At 44.9% G+C, this 11,464-nt stretch overlaps 1 long non-coding RNA gene across 1 annotated transcript; it reads left to right on the top strand.

Annotated features, from left to right (window-relative positions):
- The first annotated feature begins 1,186 nt into the window (after positions 1–1,186).
- Positions 1,187–10,857, top strand: LOC114039739. Its single transcript, XR_003568696.1, has 3 exons — positions 1,187–1,283; positions 3,861–3,937; positions 10,264–10,857. It is a non-coding gene; the product is annotated as an uncharacterized LOC114039739 (long non-coding RNA).
- The last annotated feature ends 607 nt before the right edge of the window (positions 10,858–11,464 follow it).

Below are 11,464 nucleotides of genomic sequence, written 5' to 3' on the forward strand. Positions count from 1 at the left end.
ACCCCAGCGGGGTTATGACCTCTGCATCTGGGCATAACTGGCAATTTGTGGGTGTTGCCTCTGCAACCAGGCCCAGGAGTTAGTTAGTGTCTGAGCAGGATTGGAAGCCTACCTCCTAGCCCAGGGCCTGTGTCTGCCCAGAGATTATCCCAGTTGGTGTCAGGGCTCCCTCGTTCCTAGCCTAGGGATCTCTCCACTAGCCTGTGCTCTCTAAAAGGAGAACAAGACGTGAGCGGCACTCAATAAAGCTTACTTAATTGAATCAGGCAGCTCTCACACAGAAAATGCTCTGGGCTGGCCTCGCGCTGTGGGAGGTGGAAAAGGAGCAGGAGACCCGCTTTCTACCCTCAAAGAGCTTTAGTAATCTCATTAGGAAGGTATGACTCACACACCTGAAATAGATGGGTGATAACGCAGGCTGGTAAGGGACAGGAGGAGCAGCCTGAGGGAAAATGACCTGGGAGGCGGGAGCTCTGGCCCCAGCTCTCCTGCGGCCAGCCCCGTATGACCTTAGCGGAGCTCCTTTCTCTCTCTAGACTTAATTTCCTCATCTGTAAAATGGGAAGAGGGAGGCGGGCTAAATTGTACCTAAGAGCCTTGACATTTCTAAATCTTATGGTTCTACAGTGTTGTAGGAAGTCAGAGAAAGTCAGGCATAGACATGCCTGGGAGATCTTGGGATGCTTCATGGAGGAGGTGACATTTGACCTGAGCCTAAAAGGATGTTGAAGATTTGTTCTTTTGGTTGAGGGAACCATGGAGGCAAAGGTTGAGTGGAAGAGGGAAAATAGGGATCACAGCTTTGGAAAGGACCTTGGAATCCATCTTGTTCAACCCATTTATTTTACACAATAGGAAACTGAGGCCTGGGGAGATTATGCCCAGGCAGTAAATGCTCTTATTCAAGGCAGGGCTTTTACTATTGCACCTAAGAGGAAGACGTGTTGTTTTTCCTAGAAAGGAGCCTGGTTCTCCCCACCCATAGCTCTTGTCAAGAGATGTGACCAGATGCAACCAGCTGGTTTCTGAGTGAAAAAGGAATGAATGGTGGTTCCACTTGACCTCATCCTGTGCAAAAGGGTTGGCTCCTGGGCTCTGTCTCAACTCTGTCCCTGCTTCCCCCCTAGGGCTGCAGCTCCTCATGGGGATGCTGTCTGAGAAGCCGCTGTCCGGGAGCCCAGCTGAGGTGGCTGCCTGCGAGAGAGTCCAGCAGAAAGCCGCCGTGACGCTTACTCGCCTCAGCCGGGACCCAGAGGTGGCCCGAGAAGCCATACGGCTTGGGTGTAAGTTGAGGGGTTTGTAAGCTACAAGTCTGTCAGTCGGTTGGGTGGGTGGTTCAAAGTGGATAAGTTCTAAAAGTCTGAGGCTGTAGAGAGGGAAGATTTTCGTGTTTTTCCTTTCAAGGCTGGGACAGGGGATGCTTATGGCCTCACAGTCACGCATTTTGTCCACTTAGGGGTCTGGTCCTGGACTAGCCCTAGTGGCAGGGACTGAGGATTACAGGATCCTAGAATCTTAGAACTGGAAGGAACGTAGAACTAGCCTTCTCATTTTATAGATGGTGCTACTATGGCCCAAAGAGAGTCTAAAGTCACATAATGAGCTAGCGACAAGTTTGGTATCAGGACCCAGATCTCTGGATGTCCAACCCCAAGCTTTTCACACTATATCATGCTTTGTTGTTCAGTCATTTTTCAGTAGTGTCTGACTATCCATGACCCCATTTGGGGTCGTCTTGGCAAAGAACCTGGAGTGTGTTGCCTTTTCCTTCTACAGCTCATTTGACAGATGAAGAAACTGAGGCAAACAAGGAAAAGTGACTTGCTTGGGGTCACACAGCTAGTAAGTGTCTGAGGCCAGATGTGAACTCAGGAAGATGAGTCTTCCTGACTCCAGGCCTGTGACTCTATCCACTGCACTACCTAGCCACCACATTAACCATCTCTATTGTATCCCCCAAAATTTCCACATTCTATAAGGATTGACTTGAGGCTCAGTCCTTGGGGTTATGTGTTAGGAATCTTTCCCTTCCAAAGAGGATTCTTTTCCAGCCTGAGTAAAGCTCTGAGGTGTTTATAGGCAGAATCACAGTAAATCAGAGCACCTCTCCTTCCCTGAACTCTCCTCCTCAAACTCCCGATTTTCCATAAATAGCTTAGGTTAATGGATGTTGATGTGTTTGTGTTAGAAAGTCCTTTCTCAGAATAACCTCCACCCCTCCTGCTGCAAGTTTAATCAGGAAATGGTGAACCATCTCACGTACAGGATTTGGACTTTCATGAAACTCTTACTTGGGTATGACTTCTCTTTCAAGTGGAGGGAGTGGCATCCCCGTGAATTGAAAGACTCAGTGACAAATTGTCGATTGTTCAACATTCGTCCATCTCATCCATCCAACAGCCATTTACTATGTACAGAGCACTGTACGTTTACGGGAAAATATGTCCTTGTGTACTCAAGGACTAGGGGATAATGTGGTAGAGAGGAAGAAGAATTCCTGGGCTGCAAGCTGGAGGCCTGGGTTCTGCTCCTTTCTTGGTTACTTGTTTGCTGTGTGACCTTGGGCGAATCTCTTCTCCTTTCTGGGCCTCAGTATCCCCGATTTGTAAAATGCAATGATTGGAGTGGATGATCCCTAAGTATCCATCTAAGAGTTTACAATTCTGATGTGTTTCTTGTAATTTCATTAGTTGATACAGGGGAAACAGCATTGACTTTGTAAGTAAGTAGTCATTTGGACAGTCAGGTGGTGCAGTGGATAAATCTCCAGGTCTAGAGTTAGGAAGATCTGTGTTCAAATCCAGGCTCAGGTGCTTACTAGCTGTGTGACCCTGGGCAAGTCACTTAACCTCTGTTTGCTTCAGTTTCCTCATTTGCAAAATGGGGATAATAATAGTACCTACTTTCCAAAGTTGTTGTGAGGATTAAATGTGATAATATTTGTAAAGTCTGTAGCACAGTGCCTGGGAACATGGTAGGTGCTATATAGATGTTAGCTACAATAATACTAATAATTATTATTAGTAACATCATTAGTCGGAAGATTTGGGTTTGAATCCCAAGTCAGTCTCTTATAGTTATGTGGCTGTAGGAAAGTTCCTTTCCCCTCTCTAAATTTTTGTTTTGTCATCTGTCATAGGACAAAGGGCCCTCAGAGATCAGCTGTTCTAACCCCTTCCCTTGACAGCTGAGGAAAGGGACATGAGGGGGAGAAAGTGACTTGATGACAATCACCAGGAGGGTCAATGGCCAAGCGTGGGAGAAGAATCTAGCTTATGTGACCCCAAGTCTAGTCAACTGTCAAATGAGGAGGGTGGGACCGGATCCAGGACCTTAGCCTTTTTGGGTCATGGGGCCCCTTGGGCAGCGTCTCATGAAGCCTGTGGTCCCCTTCTCAGAATCGTGTTTTTCAATGCATAAAATAAAATACCTAGGATTACAAGAGAAATCAATTATATGGGAAATGCAGTTATCAAAATATTAAACAAAAACCAAAAAACAAACTTGTTTATCCTTCATGAAGAACTCCATGGATTAGATAGTTTCTTCTATTTAAAAATTTTAAATTTATTTTCTTTTTAATTTGTGGAATAAAACAAGCGTTTCCATAACATAGTATAAAATTAGATGGTTTTTAAGGTACCTCCTTCCATCTTTGACACTGTATGGGTCCGTGATTGTATATGCACCTGGTTGGAGGTTCTGGGGGAGGGCACGGGGGACACTTGCAGCTCAGGACGTGAGGCTGACCACTGCTCATTCACCAGGTCAGCTCACGGAAGGCCCGGCTCCTTCTGGAGGAGCTTGAGACGTCAGTGGGAGAACGGGTTTTGGGCTTCACAGGTGTCTTGTGATTGCAGGCATGCCTCGTCTCACGGAGCTTTGCTGGGTCCCAGCTGAGAGGAATAATAGTGACTCGGTGCTCGTAGCATGCCTGGTGAGTTCCCAGCCTCCCCTGCTGCTCAGAAGCTGCACCTTGGGCCAGTCCGCTACCCAGCATCCCTCACCTGGAAAACTCAAGGGTTTGCCTGGATGGCCTTTAAAGTTCCTTCTAATCCTATGCACCCCTCCCTGATTGATTTTTTTTTGACTAGGTGAAGAAGGCCATTCTCTGCCTTATTTCTCACCTAATCTTAATCACTGAATGGGCTTTGCTTCGGACAAACTGAGACCTAGGAAAGACCTTAGCTTAAAAAGGCCAAGGTCTCCCACTGCATCCAGGGCCATCTCCAGGGTCCTGATCTATATCTTATTACTGGACCCAGATGGCTCAGAAAGAGAAAGTAAGGCTGGCCACTTTGCCCATCCGTGCCTTGCTTAAATCCAATTCACTTTCAAGTCCTGATGTCATGGTCCTCTTTGAGAATGAAAGAAAACAACAACAACAATCCCTTCCTATATACAGTAGGGCTTTCAAACTGGGACTTAGTGGGTCTGGGTCTAGCTCAGAGGCCCCAGGGATAGGGAGTGGATGGGGAATTGCGAAGACCTGAGTTCAGATTCTGACTCATACATTTACTACCTACGTGACCCTCGGTGTATAACTTGACTTGCCCCCAGCCTCAGTTTTCTCATCTATAAAATGAGGATGATACTAACACCTGCGTCATAGGGTTGTTGTGAAAATCACATGAGACAATGTTCAAGAAATACCTTGCAAGCCTTAAAGTTCTGGGTAAATATCAGCTAATATTAGCCCTAGCCCTTCCCTGGTTCTGCTTCCTCAATGCTCAAAGGAGACGCTTGATCTAGTTACTTCCTAGTTCTGACATTCTGAGATTCTGGACATTTTAGTGATCTGATCCATGTTCACTGAGGCCCAGAAGGTTTGTCCTTTCTCCCTCTGTCCTGCGTGCGAGAGCCTCCCAGCTAGCTGCGTCTGGGGAGTGAGGCCCCTGGGGTAGCTTGCTCTTGGGGCGGGGTTTGATTTCTTGCCTCTCAGAGACGTGTTCACCATAAGCTCTGGGGCTCCTTCCTTTCAGGGTCCCCTGGTCAATGACCCCACCAGGCAAAGCACTTCTGAGCTGCCTGGAGCCAGCAAGAGGAAAGATGAGGGCTGGTCCAGTCAAGAGAAGGAGCCAGCATCTCTGCTCCAGTGTTCCCTCTTCCAACCCAGTCTGCATACGTTGCCAAATTCATGCTCCTTTTGGACAAAATTTTTAGTTTCAGTTTTGTTTTTATATCACTTTCATTTTTAAGTATACAATTTCCTCCCCATCACCCTTTTCTTACCCGGAGGATCATGCCTTGTGACAAAGAATATAAAAAAAAGAGGAAAAAAATAGTTAAGCAAAAAACTCAGCTCAAAAAAAATTGAGCTGAGTCTGATAGAGTAGATGATATTCCATACTCATGCTTTTTCACCTCCATAAAGAAGGGAGGGACAGGAGGACCTGAGTTCAAATCTGGCCTCAGACACATAACACTTACTAGCTGTGTGACCTTGGGTAAGTCACTTAATCTCATTGCCTAGCCAAAAAAAAAAAAAGGAAAAAGAAAAAAAAGAGAAGGAAGGGAGATACACTTTCCCCTCTCTTTTCCAAAGACAATCTTGGTCATTACAACTAATTAGAGTTCAGTTTCCTTCCCTTTATTCTGTCGTGTCATTGTGCATATTATCTTTCTATATTTCTCCAAGTTCTTAATTATCATTTCATATAATACAGTAGTAGTTTATCACATCTATGTATCACTGTTTGTTCAGCCCTTACCTAGTCAGCGGGCATTGGCTTTGTTTCTACTTCTTTGCTACTACAAAGAGAGTTACTGTGGATATTTTGGTGGGAAGGGGCCAAGTAGCAGAACCCAAGTAGCACTGTGTATGTCTCCTCCTCTCATGGCATTTGGCATATTCCCTCAATAGAATGTAAGCTTCCTGAAGGTAGGGAAGGACTATTTCATCGTTATCCTTGTATCTCCAGCATCTAGCACAGTGCCTGGCATACAGTAGGCACTTAATAAAGGCTTGCTATGTGATTGATGGATTGAAGGAGTCTGGGAGAGAGGAAATGAAGGCCTGAGTTGAGATGGTGGCTGTCAAATCTTTTGAAGTTACCTTGTTCAAAGGCCCTTTTCATCCCCCAAACAACCTAAAGACTGAGTCAGGCCCACTCTTGTAGAAATAATTTCATCATGGCTCCCTTTTTACTGGGTCTCAACTCTGTGCTCTATAGCTAACCTTCCCTACTAGCATTCGCATCTTGGCTTGACTTGGTGAGTGTCTCTTTAAATCTATCTCTATAGTGCTTACCAAACCTAGCTTTGTCTACCCTTTCAACCCAATCAGTGGGCTTTCAAATTAACCCTCCCTGTCTCATACTCATCTACCTTTCTCCTACCCATGATGGTGTTGTTGGTAGGGGACTGGGGTGTCTTTCTTCTTTGCTGTTCTACCCTGTCTTCTGAATTGCTAATAAATATGTATTGATTGATTTTGTTGGAACCCTATTGCCTAATACCTTGGATGTTTTAGGCCAAGGATTGAGTCTTTAAAAACATTGACATCTTTTGTTTTTGCTTCATCATTATTTTCCAACATTCTCCCTTCTTCTTCCTGGAGAGCCATCCCTTATAAGCAAAAATAAAAATTAACCAATGCATTAAACAAATCTCAAATTGTATGAAGTATTCCCTAACTCTGGTCCCATAACTATAGCCTCTGTCAAGAAGGCGAGGAAATGCAGTATTATTTCTCTTTGGAGGGAATGAGTCTTTCTCACCCTCATCCCCTTCCCCACTCAGTACCTGGAACAGAGGCTTGCTGTTGTGGGGCCTTAGTCAGTGTTGTTGAGAGGATGACTGAATGGTGGGTGGTTTGACCAGGGAAGGGGCTCAGACTTCCCCATCGGTAAGGCACAGCTGGGAGACAAGATGGCAACAGGCTTAACCCCTGACTTGGCTCAGCCAGGGACTCTGTCTTGCTTACTAAATCCTTTCCTCTGTTTTTCCTTTTTGAAATTTATCTTTGGAGTTTTCAAATATCATCTCCCTTAGCTGGGCTAAGTAAGGTCGCCTTGTGCAGACTGGATTGATTTTTCTTAATAAAGACTGCCCTGGGTGGTTGATTCTCCAGCTCGATACCTCGGTATTTTCAGCCCTAGAATCAGAGCCATCAGTGACATCCTTTCAGCTCTTCAGACGTCAGAAGAGAAACTCTCTTGAATGTCAAGTAGCTGGGCATGAGGGGGAAGGGGTTTTAGCTAGCTTTGAGGCTAGGTTTGAGATTGGATTGGGGGGTGCTTTCTCCACCCACTTGAGTTGAAGGCTCTGGATCCCCAGGGCTGCTCTCTCTCTCTCTCTCTCTCTCTCTCTCTCTCTCTCTCTCCCCCTCCCTCCCTCCCTCCCTCTGTCTCTGTCTCTTTGTCTCTCTGTCTCTGTCTCTTTGTCTCCCTGTCTCTGTCTCTGTCTCTATCTGTCTCCCTCCAGTAGGGCTATAGTACCAGATGTATACTTTTGTCTGAAGAATCCAGCTCTTCTCTTTGCTACCACTACTCAGGGGCACAGGGTGGTTGGTACTGGTGGTGGTTTTTTTTTCTTTTTTGGTAAGGGAGAGAAGAGGGAAATTTCTCCCATTAGAAAACCCTGGCGCTTGGTTCCATTGATTCTCCCCATTCTTAGGGGTACCATCTTTTCTCTACCTTGTAGTAGATAGAGCATTAAACTTGAAAGACCTGGGTTCAACCTCTATTTCAGATACTTACTAGCTGGGTAGCCTTGGACAGATCACTAGATGTCTCTGTGCCCATTTCCTCATCTGTAAAATGAGGCATTTAGAGTTAACGGTCTCTAAGGGTCCTTCTAGCTCTAAGTACACGGTCCTATGACAGCATAAGTACAACAGCTATATTATATTCTAGGAATCTGGGGGACCTTCCACAGTCTGGTTTTGACCTACTTGGAGTTAGGAAGACCTGAATTCAAATCCAGCCTCAGTTATGTGATCTTGGGCAAACGGCTTACCTTTCTGTTTTCTCATCTGTAAAACGGGAATAACAATAACCTTAAAAGGTCATTGTGAAGGTCAAATGAGATAGCAAAAAATGTTTTGCAAACTTTAAGATGCTATTGCTATTAATGACCCGTTTATCCACCTTTGAGCCAAACTGGACTGTTGGCTTCTCCTCATTCATCAGGCCATCCTCCGTGCCTAGAAGGTACCCTTGCACCCCCAGAGCACTTTGCCAGGATCTCTCCTTTGCCCCCATCACCTCCTACCTTGCACGGTCCTCTTCTGTGGCCGCCTGGATGCTTTGTAAATGTTTACCAGGCTGTACTAGTGTATGTTTGAGAGGTGATGGTAGGCCAAGAGAAGATAATTGTCCCTATTTTCCAGATGAGTAAACTGAGACTCAGAGATGTGAAGGGACTTGGTTTCTGCCACACAGGGGGCAGCTCTGAGATGCAGACCCAGGCCTGCTGATTCCACGTTCATGGCATCCCCCTCCCCCGCCCCGCCCTGCCAGGCTGCCTTTCAGACTCCCCCAGGGTCATCGTGAGCATCAAGGGCTTTGCTTTCCTATGGCCCGGTGAGCCTGCTTTCTCAGCATGTGTGTCCACCAAGAGACTGCCTGTCTGACTTGGGCTATGGAAGAGGCCTGCCCCAGGCACCTGCCCGGCGTTTCTCCAGCTATTCTCCTCAATGACCATTTTGGCCCCTTTCCTCCTGCCTCAGTTTCCTTTAGTGAAAACACTGCAGTCATCAAACATTTATTAACTGCTCCCTAACAGGGTTAAAACACTGAGCTAGATTTGAGAATATACATGGAGTTCCTAGCCAAGTAGGGAAATAACACACATGCACCTATAACGCACAGAGTGTTACAGGCTGAGTTCATTAAGAGAGGTTCAAAACTGAATACTGTGTTTCGCTTGGGGTCATAACTATCTATAGGAATCAAGGAATGCTTCACGGAGGAGGTGCTCTTGATTTGAGCCTTAAAGGATGGGCAAAAATTCAACCAGGGGATAGATAATAACTCATATGGATGCAACCTTGTAAGGTTTATAAAATACCTTCCTTAAAATAATTCTGTGTGGTAGATGATAAAAGTAATCCATCCATCCACCCATCCAACCAACCAATCAATCAATCAGTATTTACTGTGTCCCAGACACTGTATAAAGTGCTGGGGACAAAAGTATTCTTATCCCCATCTTATAGAGGAGCAAACTGAAGCCCGGTGAGATGAAATACTTCACCCAAGGTTTCCCATATAGTTGGTGTTAGAATCAGGACTCCAAGCCAGGTCTCTTGACTCCACGACCAGCGTTCTTTCCACAGTGCCAGGGCTGACCACGTCACTCCTCTGCTAAGGAAACTGCGGCCCCTCCTTATTGCTAAAATGAAATACAAAGTCATTTGTCTGGCTTTTAAAGCCCTCCAGAATCCAGCTCTAACTTGACTTTCCAAACTATTCAGATGTATCTCTCCATGATATACACTGTATACCAGCTGGACCGACCTATTTCCTGTTCCCCACACATGACATCTCATCTCTCATCTCCATGCCTTTGCACAGGCTGTGCCCCCCTCCTGGAAGGCTCTTTCTTCTTGCCTCTGCCTCACAGAATCTCTAATTTTCTTTGAATCACAGTTCAGGTGCTCTCTCCTAAAGGTCTTTCCTGATTTCTTTCTCACGAGTGCTCTCCATCCCACTGAAATAATTTTGTTTTTATTTTGTTGTTCTGTAGTTGTTTCCAGTCATGTCCAATTCTTTGTGAACCCCAATCTTTGCAAAGGTACTGAAGTGGTTTGCTACTTCCTTCTCCAGCAAATTTTACAGATGAGGAAAATGAGACAAAAAGGATTAAGTGACTTGCCCAAGGTCACACATCTAGTAAGTGTTTGAGGCCAGATTTCAATTCAAGATATCTTCCTGACTCCAGGTCTGGCACTCTATCCACCTCGCTACCTAGCTGCCCTGCCAATTTTGTATTTCCTTTGTATGTATCTTGTTTTTACTTATTTTTATACAAGTAGTTTCCCCTAGTGCAATATAAATTCCTTCAGAATAGGGATTTTTTTGTTTTTTGTCCTTTATATTCCCAGTACTTAGTCCAGGGTCTGGCACACAGTAGGTATACAATAAGCACTTGTTGAATTGAATTAAATGGAAACCAAGGTCCCTTCTAGCTGAGATAACCCAGGAATCTGGGATGCTTATGGCAATCACAAGAAATAACCCATCAGAATGGACAGTTAGCTGGTTCCTACCATATGTCTCTCTCATCAACCTTGAATTTTTTTCTTTTCTTTTCTGTAAGGCTGCCTTACGCACCCTGGCAGCGGTCTGCCCAGAAGGCCTCCAGGACACTGACTTCCAACAACTTGTCAAGCCTCGACTGGTGGACTCCTTCCTTCTGTGTGCAAACATGGAAGAGAGCTTTGTATGAGAAGGGAAAAGGCAGAAAAGAGGAAGAGGAACCCACTAGCCATCCTCCCATTTGACCAGCATGGTGGAGCCTCCAACCCCCCTGCCCTTCCGCCCCCCCTCCACCACATACACGCATGTTCTGCTATGGCCCTCGGCTTACTATTTATACTAACTTATTATCTGACTAGGAGGATGGTGGGTTAAGTCCAGAGATAACATAACAGGATACCCACCCTGGGCCTCTGTGGTATTTTTTTAAACTTCTATTACTTTTTGGTTGAAGATATTGAATGTTAATAGGCTAGAAAGGATTGTGGATGACTTCACTTTATTTTGCAATTGTGATATTTACAATGTAATCTTGCCACATTTTTTATACTGTAGATCTCGAGTATTTCTGCCACCTGGTAGTTCTGTAGTTTACTGTACTCTTTCTAAAATTTCAGCCATTGTTGAGACTAAATTAAATACAAAGACAGAGTGTTCTGGAGGTAAGGATGTTGGGGAGGGGGGAGATTCTTCTCCATACTCCAAATGGAATAATGGAAATTTTGAACTTGGATTTTCTGATTATAGTACATATAAAGTCTTCAGTTTCACTTCTTTGGGACTGAGGTCTTGCTTAACCTGTGGCTGTGCCATGACAACCTTAGTGTGTATTAGTCTTTGTGAATAATGTATTCTTCCCAGGTAATTGATATATGGACCTCTGAATGATACCTGAAGCAAGCTCAGAAATCTATTTTTCCCCAAGGACTTCTAGAACCTTGAGCTAATATTCAGTAAGGGAAGGAGGTAGAGTCCCAGATGTGATTTTAGAGGATCAGATCTTACCACACGTACGTACGGGGGTTTGTGGGATACATGCAAGGGTGTATTGGAGCCAGCTCGTACTGGCTAGCAAGAGCAGATTGTTAAATTTTCAGTGTGATCATTTTACAATTCAGAGATCAGCTGATGCTACAATTCAGGTCTTAATTATGATATTGTTCATTGTCCAGACTTAAGAAAGCAATGGAGAAAATGTCAATTATTTCAGATTAAATTTAAAAGTGTTGGAGGGTTAATTGTTAAACATTACGTGGAGCCGT

This window comes from Vombatus ursinus, unplaced genomic scaffold, assembly GCF_900497805.2.
Source record: "Vombatus ursinus unplaced genomic scaffold, bare-nosed wombat genome assembly UNPS02012264.1, whole genome shotgun sequence".
Lineage (NCBI taxonomy): Eukaryota > Metazoa > Chordata > Mammalia > Diprotodontia > Vombatidae > Vombatus > Vombatus ursinus.